Here is a 27,899-nt window from a genome sequence, read left to right as displayed (position 1 = left end):
AGTTAATTTAGAACCCTGGCGATAACGTAACTTACAATCTTCATAGCAACTTCATAGCTATTGCAACAGCAGCCTCACGCAAAAAAAAACAAAAACAAACAAAAACAAAAAATAACAGCAGCCTCACGCGGTAATCACCATTTATACTGGAACACCATAATTTACAGCAGATACAAATGCATTCTGTCCTGCTCGACAGTGAACTTAGTTTAGCTAGCTAGAAACAGGCTAATCTAACCACCAACATAGCCCAATTACTTCAAAAATAAGTTGCTTGCCATTAGCTTGTTCCTTCACATTTTACATAGCCTCTGGAAATATGGACATTTGCCTGCAGCGTCTAAAAGTTATGCTTCAGGAGTGAGATTGGTTGGTTGAGGGAAAGAACATTAAGGTAAGCCAATCAGAGGCAGAGTAGGGCGGGTCCATTCCTTTGCCAACAGGGGGAAAAAACGCTACAGGTGACGTGACACAGATGACGCGCAGATACGACCCCCATTTTTTTTTTTTACAGATCTACACGATTCACGTGAATGACCTATTTCAAGGTGAAAACGGCGAATTTCGCCGAAAGGTGACAAGTTTGCACCCCTGGAGTCTGATTCCGATTCATGGTTCTGGAATCGATGGGATTCAATTCCGAGAATCGATTCCTATGTTATTTTCGATTCTTGTTTTTTTTTTAGATCGAAGGAACCTAATCTCGCTATGACTGCAGGATATAAAGGTCGTAGAAAGTATCATTCTCATAATATGAAGCTTTGTTTGTAAAAATGACGATCAATTTCTATAGCTATGATTGATTTTTAAATAGTAATTTTGTCTGCTTTGCCCGTGAAATTAGTTATAGCTCACTGCTCAAAAGGGACATGCATGTCGCATGAATTGAAAAAGACAAAGTGTCTAAAATAAATGTGCACAGTTCAGCTGAATGATGGCGTTTACTTTGACTGTATGCTTTGGACAAAATTAACAAACTGTACATTGAAACAAAATAACCAGAACATTAACAATAACACTGATAGAGCTCGTGGTTTATCTGTCAATCAGATGCTCGGCCACTGATCTATGCTTGTGGCATTTTCTAGATCTTTTATATATAAAAAAGAATCTCACAACTCACAACGGCTTTTATCGAGCATGAGGGAGGTGAATGGTGCTTCTCAAACGGAAGGCTGCATCCTCAAATTCAGATGATCTCAGTACCGACTCTTTTTCTTTCAGTTTATTTTCGTGAATTTAAATGTGTGCAGCCTTCCATTTGAGAGGCACCCACAGATAAGCTTTGTTGAACTGAAAAAAGCTCTGAATGAGGAGTCGATTCCTCTTGATGGGATCGATTCCCAGCTGTAATAATTACATTTAGAGTGAAAACTAATGAGCTGGATCTCTCCTACTGACTTACAAGTATGGATGGGTATCGGTAAGGTTTTCATGGTGTTACTATTCTTACAATACTGCTTATTAAACTTATTGAACATAAAATGAAACAATTGAACATAACATGAAACCCATAAGAAAGCACAATGATATAATTTACATCATGAAGCAAAATGATACACAAGAATAAAACTTTTGGACATTGTTCTTTGGAACTCCATCTTTGAGTTGATCTGAATCTCAGTTCAATCTGTTGGTTTTGAAAATTAAGATGAACTATATTCACTGTGAAAACTTTAGATAATGTTTCTGTGTCATATCACTTGTAATGTCTGGTTAGAACAGATCGATCCAGATGATATTTTATTTTATTGCTTGATGCATTATTATGTCACATTTGTTGAGGAAGCAGCATCAGACCTGAAAGTGCTGGATCTGAAGATGATCTGCTTACTGTGATATCTTTGTTTATGTCTGTGTAGAGCAGATGAATGTTTGAAACACTTTCCACATGCAGTGCAGTGATACGGTTTCTCTTCAGTGTGGATCCTCTCATGTATTTTCAGATTTGCTGACTGACTGAATCTCTTGTCACAGTGTGAACACTTGTAAGGTTTCTCTCCAGTGTGAATCCTCTCATGCAGTTTTAAACACTTTGCTGAAATAAAAGTCTTCTCACACTCAAAGCACATGTACTCTCTCACACCAGTATGTCTTTTCTGATGTTCTTTCAACCTTTGTCGATGTGAAAACCTCTTTCCACACAAAAGACATGAATGTGGCTTCTCCTTTGTATGAACTCTCAGGTGTTTCTTCAGGTTTGAAGCTCTCAAAAATGTTTTGCCGCACTGATCACATGTGTACAGTTTCTCTTTAGTGTGGATGTTCATGTGATCCTTAAGGCTTGATGACTGTGAGAAACTCTTCCCGCACTGATCACAAGTGAATGGTTTCTCTCCAGTATGAACTCTCATATGGTTCGTAAGGATTGCTTTTTGTGTGAAGCTCTTCCCGCACTGATCACATGTGTGCGGTTTATCTTCAGTGTGGCTCCTCTCATGTCTTTTCAGGGCTCCTGACTGACTGAATCTCTTGTCACAGTGTGAACACTTGTAAGGTTTCTCTCCAGAGTGAATCCTCTCATGTTTTTTCAGATTTGCTGACTGACTGAATCTCTTGTCACAGTGTGAACACTTGTAAGGTTTCTCTCCAGTGTGGATCCTCTCATGTATTTTCAGATTTGCTGACTGACTGAATCTCTTGTCACAGTGTGAACACTTGTAAGGTTTCTCTCCAGTGTGAATCCTCTCATGCAGTTTTAAACAGTTTGCTGTAGTAAAAGTCTTTTCACACTCAAAGCACATGTACTCTCTCACACCAGTATGTCTTTCCTGATGTATTTTCAAATTGTGTAGATGTGAAAACCTCTTTCCACACAAATAACATGAATGTGGCTTCTCCTCTGTATGAACACTGAGGTGTTTCTTCAGGTTTGAAGCCGACAAAAATGTTTTGCCGCATTGATCACATGTGTACAGTTTCTCTCCAGTGTGGATCATCTCATGTGTTTTCAGATGTGCTGACCGACTGAATCTCTTGTCACAGTGTGAACACTTCCATGGTTTCTCTCCAGTGTGGATCATCTCATGCCGTTTTAAACTGCTCGCTGTTGTAAAAGTCTTCTCACACTCAAAGCACATGTACTCTCTCACACCAGTATGAACTTTCTGATGATCTTTTAAATATTCTGGACACGAAAATCTCTTTCCACACAAATGACATGAATATGGCTTCTCCTCTGTATGAACTCTCAGGTGTTTTTTCAGGCTTGAAGCCCTCAAAAATGTTTTGCCGCATTGATCACATGTGTGCAGTTTCTCTCTAGTGTGGATGTTCATGTGATTCTTAAGGGTTGATGAGTATGTGAAACTCTTCCCACATTGATCACATGTGTGCAGTTTCTCTCAGTGTGGATCATCTCATGTGTTTTCAGATGTGCTGACCGACTGAATCTCTTGTCACAGTGTGAACACTTCCATGGTTTCTCTCCAGTGTGGATCATCTCATGCCGTTTTAAACTGCTCGCTGTTGTAAAAGTCTTCTCACACTCAAAGCACATGTACTCTCTCACACCAGTATGAACTTTCTGATGATCTTTTAAATATTCTGGACACGAAAATCTCTTTCCACACAAATGACATGAATATGGCTTCTCCTCTGTATGAACTCTCAGGTGTTTTTCAGGCTTGAAGCCCTCAAAAATGTTTTGCCGCATTGATCACATGTGTGCAGTTTCTCTCTAGTGTGGATGTTCATGTGATTCTTAAGGGTTGATGAGTATGTGAAACTCTTCCCACATTGATCACATGTGTGCAGTTTCTCTCAGTGTGGATCATCTCATGTGTTTTCAGATGTGCTGACCGACTGAATCTCTTGTCACAGTGTGAACACTTCCATGGTTTCTCTCCAGTGTGGATCATCTCATGCCGTTTTAAACTGCTCGCTGTTGTAAAAGTCTTCTCACACTCAAAGCACATGTACTCTCTCACACCAGTATGAACTTTCTGATGATCTTTTAAATATTCTGGACACGAAAATCTCTTTCCACACAAATGACATGAATATGGCTTCTCCTCTGTATGAACTCTCAGGTGTTTTTTCAGGCTTGAAGCCCTCAAAAATGTTTTGCCGCATTGATCACATGTGTGCAGTTTCTCTCTAGTGTGGATGTTCATGTGATTCTTAAGGGTTGATGAGTATGTGAAACTCTTCCCACATTGATCACATGTGTGCAGTTTCTCTCCAGTGTGGATCTTCATGTGATTCTTAAGGATTGATGAGTATGTGAAACTCTTCCCGCACTGATCACATGTGTACAGTTTCTCTCTAGTGTGGATGTTCATGTGTTCCTTAAGGTGTGCTGATTGTGAAAAACTCTTCCCGCACTGATCACAAGTGAACGGTTTCTCTCCAGTATGAACTGTCATGTGACGCTCAAGATCAGATTTGTATGTAAAACTCTTTCCACACTGAGTGCAGGTGAAAGATTTCTTGGCTCTTCTTTTCTTTAAATCTTTCTGTTTGGGTTTTTCTCCACTTCTGACATGATTTTTCTCCTCAGATTCACTCAATTCTTCTTTCTCTTCATTATCTTCAATCAACTCTGAAACAAAAGTAAAAACAGTACATTTGTCAGTAACTCATTAAAAAAACAAAAGTGAAAGGACATAAAAATTAACCCTGATTTAACAGCAGAAAGTAGACAATTGTATCACAAAATTGATCATTTTGATGCAGTTCTATCATTTATACGTCCCTAAAAATGTCCATGAATGAGGTACACTGATCTTCAAATTATTAGTTTTTAAAATATAATAGGCACAAATCTTGTTTCTATATGGAGAACTATTAAATATGTTTGATCAACTACATCAGGGGTGTCAAACTCAGTTCCTGAGGGCTGGAGCCCTGCAGAGTTTAGATGCAACCCTAATTAAACACACCTGATCCAGGCTTAATTGAAAACTGCATAGTATGTGTATTGGAGCAGGGTTGGAACTAAACTCTTAGTTTGACACCCCTGAACTATGTGAAGGACCTGAGGATCCACAAATACAAACTGTGTGTTGCATCAAGAGAGCGACCATACATTTGTGTTATTTTTATTTTCTTGTTTTTATTCATTCATTTATCATTTATAACCATTAGTCATTTATTTAATGTACTATTATTTTTTTAATCATTTACCATTTATATAATTTTATTATTTGATAATTCATTCATTATTTTATGTTTTAATATTTTATTTCTTATTATTTTCCTTGCTTATGTATTTTCATTGTTTAATCTGATGATTGTGAGGTTTCATTAACTGTTTTGTAAATAAGAGATAAGAGGGAATGTTTATGGAAACTCAAGGTTTATTATGGGATGTTGTTGTGTTTGATAAAACACTACTTGTTGGATTTTTGCTGGTTGTTAATGGCTTTTGGGTATCAACTACCCTGCTGACTATTTGCTCAGACACCAGACAAAATGGATATTTTCTGACAGGATCTGGCATCAAGGACTGGATCTTAACTATCTGGCGTGGAGACTCGATCTAACGTACATTTTGTTGTAAAAAAAAGTACCCAGTTCATAGGAAGCGTCCCTTATTATTTGAGGCTTCAGCAAAATTATTCAACAGCTTTAAAGATATTTCCTGTTACAACAAACCAAAATATAAACTGTGTGAAGTTTTATAACGGTCAGCATTATTAATGAAGAATGAAGAATAAACACCAACCTGTTTGTTGTTCAGTATCTTCAGTGTGTTTGATTCTGCAGGGTTCTGGATCTCTCATCTTCTCTCTGTCCTCTTTAATAAACTCAGTCTCTGCAGATTTCAGCTCTTCCTGATGCTCTGATGCTCGTCTTCAATCGTAAACTGATGGGAATATTACAGGATTTATTGCTGAATTGCTGAATGTATGATTGTTGTCGGAGGAGCTTCACTGAACATGAATTTCTGTGTGGAAGAAGCAGATTTACCAAAATAAACAATAAATCAAAGAGTCGCAAAGCTTTCCATTAAATTACATTGTATTTGTTAAAGGGTTAATTCATTCCGTGAAAACTTTTGAACAGAATGAAGATATTTAAATTTTTCTTATTTTGCCTATATATCATATTTTTTTCATTAAGCACTGACCCTCAGAATCTACATAAGATAGTTACATGTTTCCCAGAAGACAAAATGAGTTAAATTTATCTTCAAATTCAAAAATGCATGGTTTTTCCTTCTCGAGCATCAGTGAGCATTTGATCCTTCTGTAATAGTTATATATGAGTTATCAAAATCATACAGTCATTGTTAGAAAGGGTTCATATACACAAAAATGCTGGAAAACCAAAGAATTTGTGAGAGCTGAAAGATTTTTCTGAAGAACAGCAGGCAGTTTAACTGTTCAGGACAAACAAGGGACTCATGAACAACTATCACTAAACAAAAACACACAGCTGTGGACCATTCAGGTAACAACACAGTATTAAGAACAGGGGTATAAACTTTTGAACAGGGTTATTTTTATAAATTCAACTATTAATTTCTTTTGTGGACTATATGTAAACATCTTTTATGTGAAATACCTTATTCAGGCCAGTACTAAATAAACAATAATATGCATTTTGTATGATCCCTCTTATTTTGGTAAAATAATTAACATTTTGCAGATTCTGAAAGGGGATGTAAACTTTTGACCTCAACTGTACATTAAAGGGTTAGTTCACCCAAAATGAAAATTCTGTCATTAATTACTCACCCTCGTGTCGTTCCAAACCCGTAACACCGTGTCCTAACTACACGCAACGCGACAAGATTCCAGCAACAAGCAATTTGGGTGTCCACACCAGACGCGACAGAATCAATCAAATCACAGCCAATCAGAAGCGTGTGTGGGCGGGCTCTCTCTGAAAGGGCACTGCTCTTGCAACAAAACTGATACGTTTATAATCTAATTAATAAATTTTAATGCTTTTTAACATCATTAAATATACATACTGAGTAGGGGTGGGCGATATGAGCCGTTCCGTCTTGCGCATAGCCACGTCCGCACAGCTTTCAAAGTATACTCAACCGCGGGAGTATTTTCTCTCTTTGTGTCCGTGTTCTGTGTCTCTTTTCTGTATTAACGGACTTTGTCTATCCATCCAATGAAATCCATGAATATGTAACGGTATCCACAGTATAGCAAAATCCATATCAATATATATATATAATACCGGTAGTCACGTTAATACCGGTATAGCGCCTACCCCTAATACTGAGTGACTGATAACATCTGTTATGGAATACACTCATTGGTTCGCAGTGAGTTCACAGTTTTAACGGTCATCTTTGATTTAATTTATTTTTCAAGATCTGAGATAAACTATCTGTTGTTGCTTTCAGTATGGCTATACTGCCGTGCAAAGGCTAAAGACCGTAACTTCGATTTTTGTCGAAAATTTGTTATTGATATTTTTGGGTCATTGAAGACATCCTTTATCATGTGCATAAGTACAGTATCTTGAGTCAATTTTGTTGTTTTTCCGAGAAAATAATGGGTCGTCTCAACCAGGGGCGTAAATTTCATCTGACAGTAGGGGGGGGACAATAAACGTAACATTTCTCAAGAGCAATTTTTGAAGGGGACACAAATGCATTCTGATTTCGAGTGTACAACCGATGTACACTCGCTGAAGCACTATTTCCCACAATTCAATGCGGAGAACTGACGAGCTGTTAGAGAAAGCAGGAACGAGCGAGTTTGAATGAGAGATTCCGTTTAATTTACAAAAATGATAATTTGGTGTTTATTTAAAAATGTTCGTTGGTGTTGTATTCATACTGATGTCAAATTAACGGTCGCCTGAGGGCGCTCTACGGCCATCCCAAAACGCTGCTCGGTAGAGTTGCAAGATACTCCAAACAATAAATACATAAAATTATGAACATATGTTAATGTGAGTTTATTTTTGTTGACAGTATTGTAATAGTATTTAATGATTATGAACATAGGCTATAAGCATTACAAAACAAATTAATAATATACTACCAATGAAACCAAAGCTGATTACAATATAAAGTCATTTTAAGTGTTATTGCTATTAATATTATTTTCTAAAATATAAAAGTAGGCTACATAAGATGTTTTTGCAACAGCCAAGTCTCACGTGCAGTGTACACGTCACCGTCCGAATCCGTTCACTTCATTTCATTCACTCCTTCTGATATAGTGCACTCAACTGCCAAACACTATATAGGGATTAGTGAATGAGTGAGCAATTTCGAAGGGAGGGGGGAATCAAAACATTTCTGAACTTAAAAGGTTTTTTTGTGTTTATTTTGTTTTACTAATCACAATTATTTTAAGTATATATGTCCATTATATTATTTTCAATACACAGAGTCGCTTGTAATGATATTTTTAGGGGGGACAAGCCTCAGATAGGGGGGTCCTGTCCCCCCCGTCCCCCCCGGGATTTACGCCTATGGTCTCAACCGTAACTTCGATAAGCCCCGGAGAAACCAAGGCAGAACACCGTATAACACCAGTAACGGCTCTTTCGCTTAGTTTGGAATGCTCAAATTGAGTTACAGCATTCTGCCTTTGTTTAACTGCGCGTCAAAATGAAGTTACGGTGCCGGCTTGGAGTTATACGGTGTTCTGCCTTTTTTTTACTGTCCATTAAAGTCTGACACATTTAAATTACGGTGTAGACAAATGAATTAGATCGCGATCTACCAAACAAAGCATACTCCATATAACAAAGCACTGTAAAGACTAGACACCTTGGCAGCAATACATAATCGTGAATAACCTTTAAATAATTTTTTGTTGTTGTTGTTTTTTGTTTTTGTAATGCAGATTATTCACCAGGATGTCACATCTAGTTGGATGCATGTCTACTTGAATGCCGTATCATGTAGCATAATCAATTATAAAATCAGTAGCCTAATAGTTCGCAATTAAATCTATATCCTTTTCTTGTAACCCGATAAAATCAATCCATGGCGCTGAACGTCGTCGGAGATGTTTAATCCACACGCATTTCTGAGCATGCCTGCTTGCTGATGTTCACATAAATCCACAAATCCTTCTTTTAGGTTAGGCTATTTCATTCAAGTCAATATAAGCAATTATGCTATGTCTAGCATTCATTTTTTCTGTTACTGAGCATAGCAAATAAATTGGTTGCAAAACGATATCCACACACAATCACATGCTTAACTTTTTGTCTTCTTGTTACAGTCAAAAAAAAAAAAAAAATACAGTCACATTACTATATGCAATAGCCTATATGAGATAGCCCATGATCACTAGATTTTATACAGGTGTTACTATAATGATTTTGTAAATGGTGATCAGCAACCAAATATTGATAATGTGGAAGTTACTGTCTTTTTCCTTGGTGTGACTTTTTGCAGACAATGCAAAAGCAGAGTACATTAACTTCAAAATAGGGGTAAAAATTTCAAGTTTGAGCTTACAATTTTTTAATGTAGATCATTTCCATTACTAAAACATCCAATTGCCAAATTTACAGTGTCCTATAGTGTTGTCAAAAGACCCGGTACTTCGGTACCAAGTCGGTACTAAAAAAATTTAAATGTTACGGTACCACGTTTTCTTAAGTACCGGTGGTACCGAGTACCCGGTCAACCCGGTTCTTGACGCGCTTATCCGAAAGGTGCGCAGTTGCATCATCTTCATTAAAGCAATGAGACATGGCGACCGGTGGTGCTGCTGATGCGGTGGCTTTGAATCCACTTGTTGACAGGAAAGGAGGAAAGAGCCGTGTATGGAAATATTTTGGATTTGCGGCTGATGACCAGGGGAACATCATAGATCAACAAAAACCAATTTGCAAACGATGTCATCGAAGTTTTCTCTCAAAAGGAGGAAACACATCCAACTTAATAAAACACCTCAAAGACCGACATCCGGATCTAATGAAGGAGTTCAAGCAGGTAAGTTTCAATTTAATTTTATATTTATAGCTTCTGTTATAAATATTATACTGTATTTTAATTTGAATGTCGGATTGAAATAAGCATCGCCATCTGCGTAGTTAATCGTTAGCGTAAGCGCGGTAGCCGGCTACGCGAGTATTAGAAAGTTTCTTTAACTATTTAATGCTCCTATAGCTTTTATTAGAGTAGGACATGACAGGAGGACATGACAGTATTTACTATTTTTACACACCAGAGGCTTTTAAATGACCTGTGTATCCAAAATATGTGTGTTAGAGAATGTACAAATGTATGGTTAACATTATGTCCTAAATATCAGTCCGTCAGAAAAGCAGTTCTAGCTGGTTTAAAAAGTCCTTTAAAATTAAACAAACGCAGTTTGTCAAATTAAACACGTTTTATTGTTTTACCTTTATACCATTAATTTACATGACTTCATGTATCATCTAAAATCAACTTACAGTTAGTGAACAATATATTTTTAAAACATTAATTAATTTGTGGAATGTTATTTAATACAAACACCTGGTCATTCATAGTGCATGAAATAATGTCAACAGATAAAACTTTTGATTTTAAAAATGTATCAGTAAATTTTGAAATTAACCCTAAGAAGAATAATTGCTATATATAACTATTTTTTATTGTTAGGTCATGTTATCTAACAAATGGAATATTATTGTAAAGTGTTTTTAATATTACAGTTCCCATATATGCAACAGTGATATCATATACACTTAATGTAATCTTATCTAAATTTATTATAAAACCTGAGGTTTATTTACTGAAAAGTTATATTTTAGCTAGTGTTGATGTAATGTTGCATTTGGTCAGACTCAGCCCATTGCTGAAGTATATTATATTTTCCTTTTACAGCTACAGGCAGAGGAAGACAATGAAACACCACAGCAAACACTGAAGCAGACAACAGTTACAGATGCTTTTCAGCGTCAGCAGAAATACGAAAAAAACTCACTTGAAGCAAGAAGACTGAACCGAGCAGTTGCTGAATTCATATGTATAGATCAAGTGCCTGTTTATACTGTTGAAAAATGTGGATTCCAGCAAATGCTTCATCACTTCAACCCAAAATACCAGCTTCCAAGCCGAAACTTTTTTATGTACACTGAGATTCCTCGCATCTACAATGACACCAGAGACCTCATAATCCAGCATCTCAGAGAGAAACCGTTTTACAGCTGCACAACAGATCTTTGGACAAGTAGAACTGCAGACACTTTCATGTCTGTAACTCTGCAGTACATTAGTAAATCGTGGGAACTGCAATCCTGGTGTCTTGGCTGCTGTGGTCTCAACACAGATCACACTGCTGAAAGTTTAAAGGAGGCCTTTGAAGAGAAACTTGAAGACTGGAAGTTGGACATTGTAAGAATGTCAGGCATCACAACCGATAATGCCACAAATAACAAAAAGGCCTTTGAAGACTACACCTGGATTCCTTGTTTTGGACACAACCTCCACCTTGCTGTAAATAAGGCATTAGAGATAAACCGGGTGTCCGCAGCGCTGTCAAGGCTTCGAAAAACTATCTCTGCCTTCACAAGATCACCAAAACTTTCACGCCACCTGGCCAAAAAACAGGCAGATCTGTCCTCTCCAGACCACAAACTCATTCATGATGAACCCACTCGCTGGAATTCTTCATACGATATGGTGGAACGTTTCTTGGAGCAGCAGCAGGTTGTCTGTGCTGTGCTGGCTGAAGACAGGAAAAAATGGCATCTGATGCCAAAAGACTCGGACATTACAGTTTTAGAAACTGTTAAAGCAGTTCTGAGCCACTCAGTCCTTTTACAGACGCACTTAGTGGGGAAAAACATACCACCCTGTCCTCAGTCTTGCCATTACTCTGGAAGATATATGAATGTCTCAGTCGTGAACAAAGTGACTCTGCATTAGCCCAAGAGATGAAGGAAAAGATAACCGAGTATCTTCAGCATCGCTATGATGACCTGCAGTTGCAGCTTCTTTTGAACACTGCAACTTACCTTGAGCCAAGATTTAAGAACAGCTTTGTTTCTCTTAAGGATGATGTAAAGCAAAGTCTCCTGGATGAGGTAAGGACAATGGGAAATGATGGAAGCACATCAGGTGCTCAGGTGTCAGGAGATTCAAGTCAAGTCAGGCCATCAAAAAAATCCAAATCTGACCTGAAGCAACTGCTTTCCACCATACAAGGGGAAAAGAAAGAAAAAGGGGAACCAACATCCTCAAGTCAAGAACAGCTTTCTGCAAGTGACGAGTTAGATGGTGAGTTCTTGGTGTACGGTCAGATGCCTGAGGTCAGTGCTGAGGACGATCCACTTTCCTGGTGGAAAACAAATACCTCAACTATCAGAGTTTGCCAGGAAGTATCTGTGCATTGCTGCATCAAGCTGTTCATCTGAACGAGTGTTCAGTACTGCAGGGTATATTGTAAGCCCAAGACGCTCAAGACTGACTCAGGAACATGTTGATATGTTAGTGTTTCTTTCTGAAAATCTGGAAATGGCAAAAAAGTAACTTACGGAAAACTGTAGGCCAGTGTAGTTTTGGGTGAAACTTTAAGCTTGGAGTAAGTGACATTGTTTACATTTTTTATTTTGTTCTTTTCAATGCTTGTAATTTATTTAGTTATTTAATTAGGCTACTCAGATGTTTACAATCCTTGAAATGCCATGGTTTTGTTTTAATTTAAAGTGTTTTTCAGTCATGGCATATTTTATTTAATTTATAAAAATGTTTAAGTTTATAAATAAGAAGAGTGTTGTTCAGTCATGGCATATTTTATTTAATTTATAAAAATGTTTAAGTTTATAAATAAGAAGAGTGTTGTTCAGTCATGGCATATTGTTGTTTTTTTAGGTTTGTAATTTTTTTTTTCTTTCAATTTTCATACTTTTATTACTTAAAAGTAATAATTTGATAACTTGAAATTAGTGGTGGGCATAGATTAATTTTTTAATCTAGATTAATCTCACTGTAATCTTGGAATTAATCTAGATTAATCTAGATTAAAATGGCTCATTTGAATTCTGCCAAGTAGATCAGAATAAGTTCACTACTAGTAGTAAACAACTAGCAGTCATCAAGAATTTAATATTGATAATAACATTGCAGACATTGTATGATTATTCCTTAAAGATAAGGTTTTAATAGTTTTAGTAGTAGTAGCCTATTACGTTCTGCCCAATGTCTTCAAGTGAAACCGAACTTTTATTTTGACGGGTTGCCGTGAGGATAGTTTTTCTCAAATGAAACGCTCGAATGCTCATGAAGTGACTCTCAGAGCAGTTCTGGAGATGTTGTTCATGTATTTATGTCCTCATTTAGTGAGACGACAGACGTTAATATCGCCGCAAGCATCACGCGGTCTTCTGTATGAGTAGTGAACAAACTTGTGCGTCTGCGCCATACATTAACACAGAGACACACAGAAGTCAATTTAAATAGACGTTTTGGGGCTTAAAATTGACAAATAGGAGTGGGAGTGTGTGTGCGCTTACGTTTGTTTGTTTGTGTGTGTGTGTGTGTGTGTGTGTGTGTGTGCGAACCGGGGTGGAACTCCGCTGTGCGCGCGATACAGAGAGTGCGACCATGTAGAGACAGAAATGACTTGCCGATTTCTTAAAAATAAATTTTCCCTGAAGCAAACCCGGCGGCTTCATAGCTGCATCCATGTTAGCACGCATACACACACGTTCGAAGACTCGTTCTCGCCCCCTACAGTGCAATTCGGCTAGGTATACATCTGCGCTAAAATATCAAGGTGAAAGTCATCATAGCTTGCGTAGTATAGATCCAGCTCCCAACCCAACTTTGAGAATAGATTAACGGCGATATTTTTTTTATCGCCCGATAAGAGTCTCACGTTAACGCAGCACGTTAACGCCGATAACGGCCCACCACTACTTGAAATACAATTTTAAATAAGTAGAAAGAATGCCATTGATTTTTTGTACATTTTGTTTTTGTTAAAATGTATTAATAAAAATAGTGCATTGTTCAATTAGCATGTTTTTGTGTTTTGCTTTGGTACCGAAATTGGTACCGAGAACCGTGAATTTTCACTGGTATTGGTACTGAATACTGAAATTTTGGTACCGTGACATCCCTAGTGTCCTACCTATAATTAATTTGGCTGGACAAGTAAAAAACTTTAAAGTCATTTTTCTCAGTTTCACACTCTAACGAGTTAAGGTCTTTTGCCTTTGTAGGGCAGTATAGGGTCACGCAATATGATATTTAAACTCATATTAGACACGTTTAACTTTGAATAAAGCATATAATCACCTGAGATTATCTACTGTCATATATTTTGTATGTTGTTGTTCCAGCCACGACGTCGCGGAAATAGAAACCATTTCTAAATTAGAAATTTTGCGTGTCGCCATTGCGGCTAGTTAGGACAAAAACTCTGATTAACATGAAATGTCCGACAACTCCGAAATGTCGGGGGAGACATTGTTTTCTTTGCGCAAAAAAAAGTATTCTCGTAGCGTCGCAAAACTGAAGTTGAGCCACTGATGTCACATGGACTGTTTTACCGTATTTACTACGTTTCTGAACCTGGGAACATTTCTGTTAAGTTGCTGTGTATGGAGGGTCAGATAGCTCTCTGATTTCATCAAAAACATCTTAATTTGTGTTCTGAAGATGAACGAAGGTCTTACGGGTTTGGAACGACACGAGGACGAGTAATTAATGACAGAATTTTCATTTTGGGGTGAACTAACCCTTTAATGTACAGCTGAGGTCAAAAGTTTACATCCTCCTTTCAGAATCTGCAAAATGTTAATTATTTTACCAAAATAAGAGGATCATACAAAATGCATATTATTGTTTATTTAGTACTAACCTGAATAAGGTATTTCACATAAAAGATGTTTACATATAGTCCACAAAAGAAATTAATAGTTGAATTTATAAAAAATAACCCTGTTCAAAAGTATTGACAGCAACAAACAACCCGATCTCATGAAAGTGCGTATAAATAGTACGCCAAGTAAAGACGAAAACTTGTGGTATTGATACGCAAAAATGGACTTTGGCGTGTCTATGCTATGCGATGGGTAGGTTTAGGGTTGTGGTGTAGATGCATATCATATGTACGCGAAAACCGCGCGTAGCACAGAAACGTCAAAGTCCATTTTTGTGCATCAATACCAAGAGTTCTGTTTTTTGTTTTTTTGTTTTTTGGCGTAATATTTATACGTATTTTAAACATAGAATGTTTAATATATTAACAAAGTGAATACAAACACCATGCTATCAGGCCTAATATAAAATAAATCATTTATTAATTTGGTGCAACCAAATAAACAAGAAACGAATGTTAAAGAAGCTTCCAAAATCATCTTAGATAAATGGCAAAAGTCAAAAGGCCTTCCAAAGTCTAAAAATATTTTTAAGCAGGCACTGTTGTATTTCGTTTTGAAACTAAATCTTTCGCCAACTTCATTGTCTTTCTCACCTCACCCGTCAGCTCAACTCACTCTCCACACGAGATGAATGAAATCCGACTCCTGCAGCTGATCTGATGTGACTATTCGGCACACTGCATTGTTCAAAGTAATAATAATAATAATAAAAAAATAAAAAAATTATGATGATAGTTTTAATAAATAAAATAAAAAATGGTAAAAACAAGGAAATTTCTCTGGAATTTTGTTCTTTTTGCTGTATTGAAATCATAGGCTGCCGAACCGTGACACCACTGTGTCCTATCGAAACGAACTCACTGCTCTTGACTGAATAACTTATGATTAATCTATAGCCTATTCTATACAGTGAAGAATATGCAATGTTTACATTTGATTATTTAATTTCTGTACTTGAACATCTACAAACCTAAAACATCTTTAATTTGGTACAGAATTTTGGTGTTATTTAAGCGTATTTATTATAATACAAGAAAACGGGACAAAAACAATTATAACTTTTTTTACAACAAAGTTAGGCTACTTGAAATAAAATAGTTAAATGTTACTTGAAATAATATAAATATTTACAGATAAATTATTTAAATTTCTTATACTTATTCTGTTTCTTTCAATTTCTTATTAAAAGTTAAAAGAAAAAACAAAATCATCTGGAAGAAGGGGGCCCAAATTTCTGTCTTGCATACCCCCCTTAAAACTCTTCATGGCGCCCCTGGTTCCTAGTGACAAGAATGACTTACTACAGGTGAGACTTTAAAAACATAAAATAATTTCCTAATACATTCCTAGTGTCCAGACTGAATTAATACAGATGATGTTTCATATGTACAAAGTACACAACCACAATACTTTAATACTTTACATGAATTACCTGTCTTTAGCGAAAAGAAAAAAGAAAAAAAAATTGTAAAGTTAATTCACCAAAATGTTTTAAGTGTCTAACTGAGAGCTAACGTTATGTGTTTAAGTAAAGGTGGATTTATTTTCCTCATTTGTGAAACTATTTGTCCTGAACATAGTAGTAATTTTCAGTACTATTTAGGGCAGATAGAGAGGATAGAGTGCACATTGGGACGCAGGAAAAGTCTCTTTCTGCACTGACTAAACACGTTAAGTAAATCACTCCAGCGCTATTCATACGAGAAGCTGACATTTACCTCACATTCCTGCTGCCCTCAAACTTAATTACGCAAAATAATCCATGCACGACACCAAAAAGCAAACAATAGATAAGAAAGAGAAGAAAAAGAGGACTCACCCTCACTGTACAGCTCTCAGTCTCTCGCGCATGCGCACACCGAGTGATCCTCACGAGCGCTGCAGAGTGAAGCAGAGCGTCTCGAGCGCCTCCAGGCGGCTGGACTCAGTATAGTCACAAACCCCGCCCCCTCCATCTAATCTAATGAGACCAGAGACAAACTAAACAATTACATTACACTCCCAATATTTGACTTTGTATGTATTTATCACGCTGATGCACGTTCAAGTGTTCGTTTGTTAAATAAGATTGGTTTTAGTTAGTTATTTGTTTTATTGTATAACAAGAACAGTAACACAACATACATATATAGAGCATCATCAGTTACATTCATAATAGCATCAAAGGAACAAACAGAAAAAAGACAGAAGGAAAAAATAATCTACAGAGGATAACTTACAAGATATTTCTATTAGAAAAGGATTCAAACATTATATAAATCCTTTTTGCTTTTTTATTTCTTAGATCTTTTAAGGCTTTAATGTGCTGCTTAAGTTCAATTTTAAATAATGTAATGTTAGGTTTATTATTAGACCATTTTTGTTTGTGCATATGGTATTTCCCAAACATACTTATCAAATTAATCACCAAATTTTACTCCAAACTCTAATTTTTATACACCAAAAATATATATTTACCAGAGAATTGAATCTTTAATTTGATAAATTTAAATATTATATATTCAATATCAATCCTCAGGATTTTGTGAGTCTGTGGTGGGTGGTCCTCGGTCCCTGTAGGGGGGAAATGTTTGTACATTTTAAAGTTAAATTCATCAATCTGGTGCACTTTGAGAGTTCAGAATGAAGAGCTTCAACACAGGTTCAGTGTGCAAACTCAACACAGAATAAAGCTGCTGAATTTACTTGTACTTGACATTTAAAGGACACTCAACTCTCTTTTTAGTTGTGATTTAGTGTCTCAGTCTCACTGGTGAATGTGGAAGCCAAACAAATTAGAATAAAATAATAATAATGATTTTATATTATTATTCCTATTACAGTAATAGCCACATATTGTAAAACAATTGCACTCGTTACAAAAGATGCATGTAGTCTCCATGTCTCTAAAACAAATTTGCAACTACTTGTGTCTCTGGGTAAATCAAACGAATAATCTTTAACTTTATTGAGAGACAGTATTTACTGGTAAATTCCGGACCTCTTTCCATTCAATCTGAGCAAATAACAAATTACAAAAGGTTTGCATTAGGCAATAGTGCTTCCACATATTTTTTAATTTATTAAATTCATTATCCATAATTTTCACACCATTAATACTTAAAGGATTAGTATATAAGGGGATAAACTCAGAAGAAAGTTGAATAAGGCCACTAGAACTGGCATCAAATACTACTGCAAACTCTTTAGCAGTTATAGGGATCTTATAATAATTAAGAAATTTAGGTTTTAGTTAGTTACGTGATGCTATAAAAACAGGAGTGTGACGTCATGATTGACAGCTTCTCCGAGTGAACTGAGGCACAAAAGGACTTTATCGGGATCTTCAGGAGCAGATCAGAGTTGTATTTATCTTATGAAGCCTCTTCACTGTAAAAAATACTCTGTGGGGTGTTAAATGCAAGTACAAACAGAAAAATCAAGGTACAGGAATGTACCTAAAAAAGTACAAATGCTTTGTTGCTCCAGCTGTACTCTAGTAGGGTACAGCAATGTACCTCTGAGCACTGGTACATTTTTGTACCTTCTTGTTTGTATCTCTGAAAGAACATTTATGTGCCCCTAGTGATAGAAATGTACCTTTGTATCCTGGTATGGTTTAAAATAACATCCTGATTTTTTTCCATAGCATTTGACTGATGTCCTGCTGAACTCATTTGTCATAAAAAATGTAATACTACTTCTGAGTGAAAAAAGTACACTTGCATGGGGCGATTTAATTTCTTCAGAAGCATTAGGCTTTGTGTTTATCAGTTTTAAATACAAAACAGAGGTAGTCCAAGTTTTACAAATGTTTTTAATCAAATGTAATCATAAGTGTCACAAAATTCTGAGTAAGAAAGTACATCAAAAACATCAGGCCCAGTTAACAGTTCATTAATCAGTTTTAAGTGCTAAACACAAATGCATTTGTCATAAACACAAATCTTTAAAAAAACAACAACACATGCCTATTAACAACACATAGGCAGTATATGTTTAACAAGTGTTTTACAAAAAAAAAAAAGTATAAAATACAGAACATTAGCAACTCAAAATAACCTCAAAATAAGTTTCATATTAACATGTACGATACAAAACTGAAAGCATCAGGCCCAATAAACAATTCATTAATCAGTTTTAAGTGCTAGACCCATAGGCAGTGCATGTTTGTTTATTATTTAAAAAAAATAACATACAGAACATTACTAACTCAGTTTTAACTCGTATACTGGATATTACAAACCTGCATAAAACCTCAAAATAACAAATTTCATATCATCATGTACGATGTGTTTTACTTCCTTCAGAGTTTAAATACAAACCTGAACAACAACTGACTTCAGCCACAACCTTAGATGAAATCAACTGAAATAAAATACATTAAATCTCAAGATCTGATTAAACAACCCCACAAACAGCATCACCAGCTCCACTTATTAATAACCAGACTGACTTTATTTCTGTCAGACATCTACAGAAGATCTTATTGAGAATTAACTAAGGTTTAGATGTTGATTTATTGTTTCATTTGAAGTAACCATGTTAGAGATCAGTGTCTGATTTAGTTGGGCTCTTGACCCTTGACTTCTGTATTAGTCTTTTTTTTTTCTTTCCTCTGGTTGTTGTAACCATGTGTTCCTCGAACATATTCATTACAACTCAAAAGCCCAGAGAAAGTGATCAGTAGTTGGTTGTTATTTAATAATGACCGTCATCTGTTGGTAAACTTATCTCACTGAGAGTGAACGTAGACTCATTGTGTGTCTAATCTCTGATTAAATGAATGTTGTAGTGATTCTAGTAAAAGTGATTCTCAGAGCCACTGGTTCTGTGACAGTCAGTTAATATAAAGGACTTTCTAAACAGTTCGTCCACAAAAAAGTTTTAATCTATGGAAGTAATTAGACTCACACAGACATCAAGAACCAGCTTGTGAACCTCAACAATGGTGACCATTAAAAAATCAATTAAAAAAAATCATGCAGCAATGCATGCTGGGAGCCATGGATGAGTTTTGTAATATGCTAGTACCCAGCATGCATTGCAGAATTATTATTATAATTTTTTTTAATGGTCACCATTGTTGAGGTTAGTGGTTCTAAGAATCACTTTTACTAGAATCACTACAACATTCATTTGATCAGAGACGAGTCTCTCGAATGTCTCTGGGCTCTGGTATATATACAAGTTTTTAAGGCGGGTTCCTATACATTTGGAGTTTCTCTTATGTATTCAATTCTACATTTCACTTACGTATGTAATTCAATCTCTCCTCAGGAGAAGAGGCCTCCTAGACTTGTTATGGTAAAGGAAAAAGCCCCCCCTACTTCTCCAGATGTTTTCCTGTCTGGACCATTTTAGCCACGTAGACACTTTCTACAAAGAGAGGCCTTAGAACATAATGGAAGATTAAATAGATATATTAATGGCAAGATTCACCTTGATTATACTTGATTAATTTGGATCTTTAACAATAAAAATCTTCTTCATTTCCAACAAGTAAAGCAATATCTTGTGAGATATATAGATAGAGATAAACCAGTGGATTAAAAACAATGAAACTTACATAACCATTTCCTTCCTTATCTCTCAGGAAAGGGTACTTCACAATCAGTGCCTTGACAACTTGAATATACTCTGCATTAGTTGGATACCTAGCACAAAGAAAAAATCTCAAAATTAATCTCTTGGTTTTGTCTAATGTCTTCATAGATTGTGAATTGGTCTTAAGTAGTACAGTTGTAGAAGCAGATGTAGTAATTATTGCACTTACAGGGTATCCTGCCATCATTTCATAGAGCATCATGATTATTTTGTTGTGTATTTTTGTGTGACACGGTTCCTTGGCGTCAAGTCTCGTCTGGACATCTCTGGGAAAGGTTGGAATTACAGTCACAACGGTTAGTCCCCTTGTAACACTCGGCCTTATCAACCAAGTTACAAGAGTAAAATGGGGGTCAGATTTAACCGTGAGAGATGACTAATGGTTAAAAGAATGAGACATAAAAGGAGATTGGTTTAAATAGGCTGTGTATTTACAATGTTCACATAAAAGACTTTAACACAACACGATAAAACCAAGTAAACTTAGTCTGTTAAAAGAATACAGTTTGTTTGTCCATATACCCTAAAACAGTCCAAGAATCCCAGTGTATTGATGAGTCCGATGTGAGTGTCCACCCGTGTATATACAATCCCCAGAAAGTGTAATCCAAAGTTTGTAGATGGTGTCTGGAAAGGTGAGCTCAGAAAGTGATAACTCCTCAATCCAAGTTGATGACTGTCACCCTGTTTGTTTGCAGTGCTGGGAAGGTTACTTTGAAAATGTAATAGGTTACAGATTACCCTACTTAAAATGTAATAAGTAGTGTAACTTTTCAATTACTTTATTAAAGTAATGTAACTGATTACTTTTTGATTACTTTTTGAAATTTCAAATGTTTTCAACTGTTAATTATTTTTAAACATGTAAAGCAGACAGGGTTAACCTTACAGTAGTGCTCAACACTTATCACTGTCAGACTTTCAAAATCCTTCATCACTTGAATGAAGATTGTAATATTTTAATTTTAAAGGAGACATTGGATGCAAAATATCTTCATTTGCATATAAATGTGTCTTAGTAGTGCGTAGAAACAACCACCCTACAAATCCTTTTTTTAATCCCCCAAAAACCTAAACAGTTATCAAGCCAATATGATGTCATATTGTTCAGGCCCCTCCCACAACCTCTGATGTATCGTCCCATATTAGCATATTTCCACCTTCAGCCAGTTGTACGAAGTCTGACATTGTCTCCACGCTTGAGCAGCTATAGCGACAACAATGTCTTGTAAGCAATGCAGGTGTTTTGTTGTTAGATGTAGAAGAATATAAGAGTCCTAATTTTCTCCAGACATCAGAGCCACTGAGGAAGCAGTGGATTCGTTTTTTATTTTGATGGTAATGGGCCAACGAATACTCCTAAATTTGTTTATGTCTGCGCAAATCATTTTCTCCTTTGCTTTGTGAATGAGGGACAATTCAAGGCAAGTTTTGTTAAAAAGTTCAAACTCAAGGATGGATCAGTATCCATTGTTCGTGATCCAGCTGCACCTCCAGAAGTAAGTCTCACACTTTATATTTTTTTAATGATTATTTGCGAATCGCCTTTGCTCTTCCACGTAAGAGAGAGGCAGGGTGAGCAGAGCTCATTAGCATGTAAAGAGATATGCACCGAAATGAGTCGCTGTGAACAGAGCTGTTTTTGACAAGGTAAAAAGGGTGTTGTTTTACACGAACACTGGGACCATTTCAAGAAGACCCTAAATAATCATAGCAACTTGTGGAAAATGGGCATCCGATGTCCCTTTGAAGCATAGACTCCACAAAATCAGACTTACTTTGAAATCATTCTGAGGTTAAATACATATTTAAAATCATAATAGTTTAATAGCTATGATACTGTTTTTGAAATCAAATCTTTGCATAGCTATGACAGGAAACTATGCAAAGTTTCCACTGGAATCTAACAATGCCTTAAAAACAAAAAAAACAGTTCATCTTAAAAAATAAAGCATTTACATAAACCCATATAGGAAATAAAAGAGTTATCAAATAAGCATATTATAAACTCCTGAAACATTGGTGTTTCATATTTTAGAGCACTCACTGCAATTTATGAAAGAAATCAACTAAATCTGTATGTGGAAGTGTGTGTGGAAAAAAAGATGTAACCCCCTTTTGTAATCCTTAACATTTTCATAAGTAACTAATTTAATTACATATTTTTTCTCAGTAGCTGTAACTGATTACAGTTACTTTTATTTTGTAAATAAATTACATAATTCCGTTACATGTAACTAGTTACTTCCCAACACTGTTTGCAGTGGTGGAGGTAACGAATTACAACTACTCACGTTACTGTAATTAAGTAGTTTTTTCAGGTACTTGTACTTTTTTGAGTACATTTTTAAAGCTGTACTTTTACTTTTACAAATTAAGCAAAATAATCTACTTCTTTACATTTAAATCATAGTTCGTTACCGAGTACTCCCAATTTGAATTGATATTCAAACCTTTGACGGCATTTCAGTAGCCAATAAAGATATCCGATCGTAAACGGACCAATAAAAGCCCTGATATCTGAACTGGGAAAACCCGCAGCTGCAGCAAGAGCTGATCGGGCAGTGAGGGAGCTCAGCGTCATTTATGGACTCAACGTTTGGAGAAACAAACTACATGGTAGTGTTATCATAAATATATATCTGATACCGATATTGAAATACCTGACACGGTTCCATTACTTATTTTCCGCAGTATCTATCATATAAACACCGATACGCGCTGCGTCTCGCTCTCTCCTCTCCGACAGTGAGTTTGACACGCATCGCCTCCTGTCAATTACAGAGTCTGAATCTGAATATCTGCGCGGGATTGCAGATATGCTGCATAATTTTAATCATTCCCGCGCGAGCGCTTTATTGTAACATGAGAACACAGTCATGTAATCACAGAAAACTGGATGCCAGCTCTCAATAGGCCTAACTTAAATGAACTGCCTGTCCTCTCATTGATATTGTTTGTGCGCACTCATAATGTGTGCAATCGCGATCTCCCTGTGCTTTTATAGAAGAAATTATTTCTCTTTGCTTCTAGATTAAACTTTGTCAAAAATTATCATTCAGAATAGATCCACGCCTGACCGATGAAAATACTACTGGACATTTTATTGGCTGTAGGCTAAGTGAAATGCACCAGAAAGTATTTCAATATGAAAGACGAACTTTCATTTCTTTACAATGTAAGTTTATGCTAGAAATGTTTCGGAATGGAATATTTATAAGATTTGTACATATAAATATCCTGGTCTGCCTAACTGCATCACTATATTGTACAGACATTACAGGTCAAAGCCATCTGATGTTCCATTTATCTAAATAAATAACATATATATGGCACTTAAATCACTGCTTATAAAAAAATTCAGTGTTGTCATATTTCGAATACCTCAACTGAATTGAGCTCATTTGTTTTCGAATTTTATTACTGACTGTGTACTTGTCTTTTTTTGTAAATTCAGTTCAATCTGAAATCAAGCTTCTTTGCTGTAAGCTTTTGCAACAAAGTTACCCTATTTTAAAGACACAAATACACAGAACGAGCAAATGTTTAAGATTGAGATTTTTGTAATTGTAATTAATCAATGTTTATATGTAGGCTATGTAAATAAAAGCCTATATTAAAATCTGTTCATCATATAAAACAAACGTGTCTTTTTTTAGAAGACTTGGATTAAACCACTCAAAGCTTGAAATAATGTTTGCCTTGGATGGAAAAAACAGTTATTACAAATATTAAAATATCTATATGACAGTATACAGTATGTGGTAGTTTTGCCAATGGTTTTGAAAATGATTGAAGTCATGAAGTCATCATGAAATCAAAAATGACCCTACTTACTTTTTTAGTGCACATGACAAGTCTTGTGGTGAATAATTAAACCGGTGTATAAAAGTCAATACACCTGGAAAAAAAATAGTCTGCCATCATAATCTTCATAATAACTGAAAATTCGCTTCCACTCTGGAATGGCGTTCTCGCTCTGATGACATCAGTTTGACGGCTTGGGGAGAATACTTTTGTTAAATATGACGTAAGGACTGCAATTTCCGGATCCATGTCTCTACTCATTTAATTTGAGAATACTATCTCAGCAGCCATTTATGAGCACTATTTAATTATTACATGTTTAAGCCAAGCATTTAAAAATTTCCTGTGTACACTACAGTCTCCGTCCTCACAGTGTCTCAGACACTAATATTTTAGTTGAATCACTGTCTGGACATCTAGGTTTTCAGTATGGAGATAAAGGTTAGGGTTATCATTTTTCAGTATTACATGAAATCATGAATGTATATTAGCACAGTTTGTTGTTTTCTTGGGGCGTCTCGCAGAGCGTTAGTGAATATGATATGAATTAATATTTTTTGGTAATTCATTAAATATTGCCGCTAAAAAGTAACTAGTAACTAGTACTCTGAGTAGTTTTTGAGACAAGTAATTTGTACTTTTACTTAAGTACCGTTTTGACACCAGTACTTTTACTTGTAATTGAGTATTATTTCAGCAATGTAACAGTACTTGTACTTAACTACAAATTTTCAGTACTCTTTCCACCACTGACTGTTTGTTTGTCATGCTGCTCTCTTATTCAGTTGTAGTTTCCTGCTTCCTGTCATGTGACTAGTCAACCATACAGTTCTTAAAGACATACACACACTTAAAATGTTAAGAAGAATAAAATGGACTAAAAAAACATGTAAACCAATTAAAACTCTATAATATATTAAATCATTGTAATAAATAGAGCGGTAAAACATGTCTTTTGTGTGAGAGTGTCACACCCTGTGTGCTGCTTCACCACTGCAATACAACATTACATCAGTAACCAATTGTGGGTGGATCCTATTGAGAGATAAAATTGTAAATAAAGAGATAAAATTCATCCAGGCACAGATTTTTATTTAAAAACTCTTTATTGTAGGGCTGGGCAACATATTAAAAAACACCAATCAGGTGTTTTCTAATTATGGGAACAGTGGACAGCCTCAATATATTGCATACATTAATGATGCAAAGACTTAAAACATGTAATGAAACCACAGACAATACCTAGTCTTATTTCACTGTTTTCCAAAAAAAAAAAATAATAATATATATATATATATATATATATATATATATATCAAACAAAGTAGCATAAGGAAGGACAAACCGCCATTTTCTCTCAATTAACTTGTATGGAAGAAAATGCAACGCCAATATGGTGAAATAAGTCCCGCCTTCTAAATTGAACAGCCAATCGTTGATTGGTAAATCCATCGCATCATCGCAGCTGCCGTTAAAAGCTCCTGTTGCTACGGAACACAGTGAGTGTTCTTTCAAAATAATGATTGGAGAGTGATAAGCCCTTTAACACATCAGTAATGCCAATAAACAGCTTTTTTAGTATATTGGAATATTTATGTTATATATTTATATATGGAATATTTCTGAATACTAGTATTTTTGAATATTTGAATATTTCTGAATACTAGTATTTTTGAAGTCCTATTCATACTTTTCTTTTTTTTTTTTCTTTTTTTCCTGTGGGGCTATTCTTGGTACTTGAATTGACCATATCATGATCCTATATCAATATTTTAAATCTATCCTGTTTTAATTTGCATAAAAACAATGCAATGTAAAGACTAGCTGAAATCCCAGCTGAGTTATTAATGAAACTTATATAGGTTATACTGACCAAGAATTGGATGGAAATTTACCAGTAGCCTTTTTTCTTTTTCTTATTTTTACTTCAATAAACACACTCTATCAAACTAAGATTTTGTGTTCTATGATTTGCTGCATAATTTGCATGTACCTTAAGCTTGTTAAAAATACAGTTATGTACCCTTTGCTGTCAGAACTGATCTTGTACCTTTAAATTAAACAAAGGTTTGTCACCTTAAGGAACATTTCCTGTACCTTACAGGGTACTTTCGAGGCAAATGCACCTTTAGGTACAGAAACAATACCCCTATTTTTCTGTGTGTACAGTAGTCAACAGTTGAAGTGGATCAAAACCTTACATCAAAGTTGTCCTAAAACCAAAACAATAACCGTTCTTGTCTTAGGACAACTTTGATGAACTTTCGTGATCCATTTCAACATTCCTCCTGTTCCTCATTAATGTTACTTCATAAAATCTTCTCATTTACCATTTATATAATTGTAGTTTTTATCAGTTTCTGTTTTCAGTAACTTTAAATGAAATCGTGTAATTTAATTATTTCAAATTTTTTGGGCCAGTTTTAGTTATTTCAGTACATCGTCAAATTACATGAAAAATGTTCCCTTGGCAACTAGCGAAATACATTATTTTGGTTTCGTAAGTTAAGTTTATTATATATATATATACCAGTCGTTTCTGTGAGGAAAAATCTCAGTTATTATCACTTATAAATGTCTCCCACATCGTGCTGCTATAGAAAATACATCCACACAGAATAGAAAATTTAGTTTTTGGGGCCTGAAGAAGATTTTTATTGTTAAAGATCTGAATTAATCAAGTATAATCAAGGTGAATCTTGCCATTAATATATCTATTTAATCTTCTATTATGTTCCAAGGCCTCTTTGTAGAAAGTGTCTACGTGGCTAAAATGGTCCAGACAGGAAAACATCTGGAATAATTAAGGGGGGCTTTTTCCTTTACCATAACAAGTCTAGGAGGCCTCTTCTCCTGAGGGAGAGATAGAATTACATACGTAAGTGAAATGTAGAATTGTATACATGAGATAAATTCCAAATGTATAGGAACCCGCCTTAAAAACTTGTATATATACCAGAGCCGAGACCCAGCGGCTCAAGCGCACGCGGATACAGCGAGAGATGGAACAGAACTCCGAGCTACAGAAGAAATGAAAAGGGAAGGAAGGAAATCCTTCACATAGTGCATATTGTATATAATTGTATACCAAATTTGTCCTTTTTATGCAGTATCACTGTAAGGTGTGTACTGAGTTTGACCTTTTAATACTATTTATTTATGCATTTAGCCACTTTAAATGTTTTCATTATAACAGTTTTCTATGGGAGTAAAATGCTTAACATGTAATTTAGCATGTTTGCACATATATTCTGGGCTCAGCTGCTTGCCACATATTTTATTAACAAACTTTATACCGAATTTAGTCTATTTATTTATTTGGTCTTTAGCTCTGTCTTCCTCCATTGCACCATATTAAATGTTTTTATATTGCAATGAGAGAAAATGAAATTCAGCGTGTTGCATTCATGTTCTGGGTTCATCTGCTTACCTTTACATACATAGTAGGCCTATATATTTTTATAAACTATACCGAATTGGGCCTTTTCATATCACAGTTTTTTATTGCAATAATAATAAACAAATATTACAGTATGTAGCCTATAAAACAAAGAGAAAATACAGTACGTACATAACATACGAAAATCCTTTCAATACTAAACGAGTTATTGTTTAATAGGCCTAGCTCTTTTTCATATTACTGTCTTCACTCAATAAGCCACTTACGTTAAACTTTTCTTTACAATGGTTTTCTATGGGAGGAAAATGCATAATGTGAAAACTTTGAGAGTTGCTTTCATATTCTGGGC

General features: G+C 35.5%; 1 pseudogene; it reads right to left on the bottom strand.

The window, feature by feature from the left end:
• Positions 1-516: 516 nt before the first annotated feature.
• Positions 517-15,446, bottom strand: LOC131536481 (zinc finger protein 208-like; annotated as a pseudogene).
• Positions 15,447-27,899: the final 12,453 nt, after the last annotated feature.

The sequence above is a fragment of the Onychostoma macrolepis genome, chromosome 03 (assembly GCF_012432095.1).
Source record: "Onychostoma macrolepis isolate SWU-2019 chromosome 03, ASM1243209v1, whole genome shotgun sequence".
NCBI lineage: Eukaryota > Metazoa > Chordata > Actinopteri > Cypriniformes > Cyprinidae > Onychostoma > Onychostoma macrolepis.
Note: the sequence above shows the minus strand (reverse complement) of the source record. Positions and strands in the feature narration are given on the sequence as shown.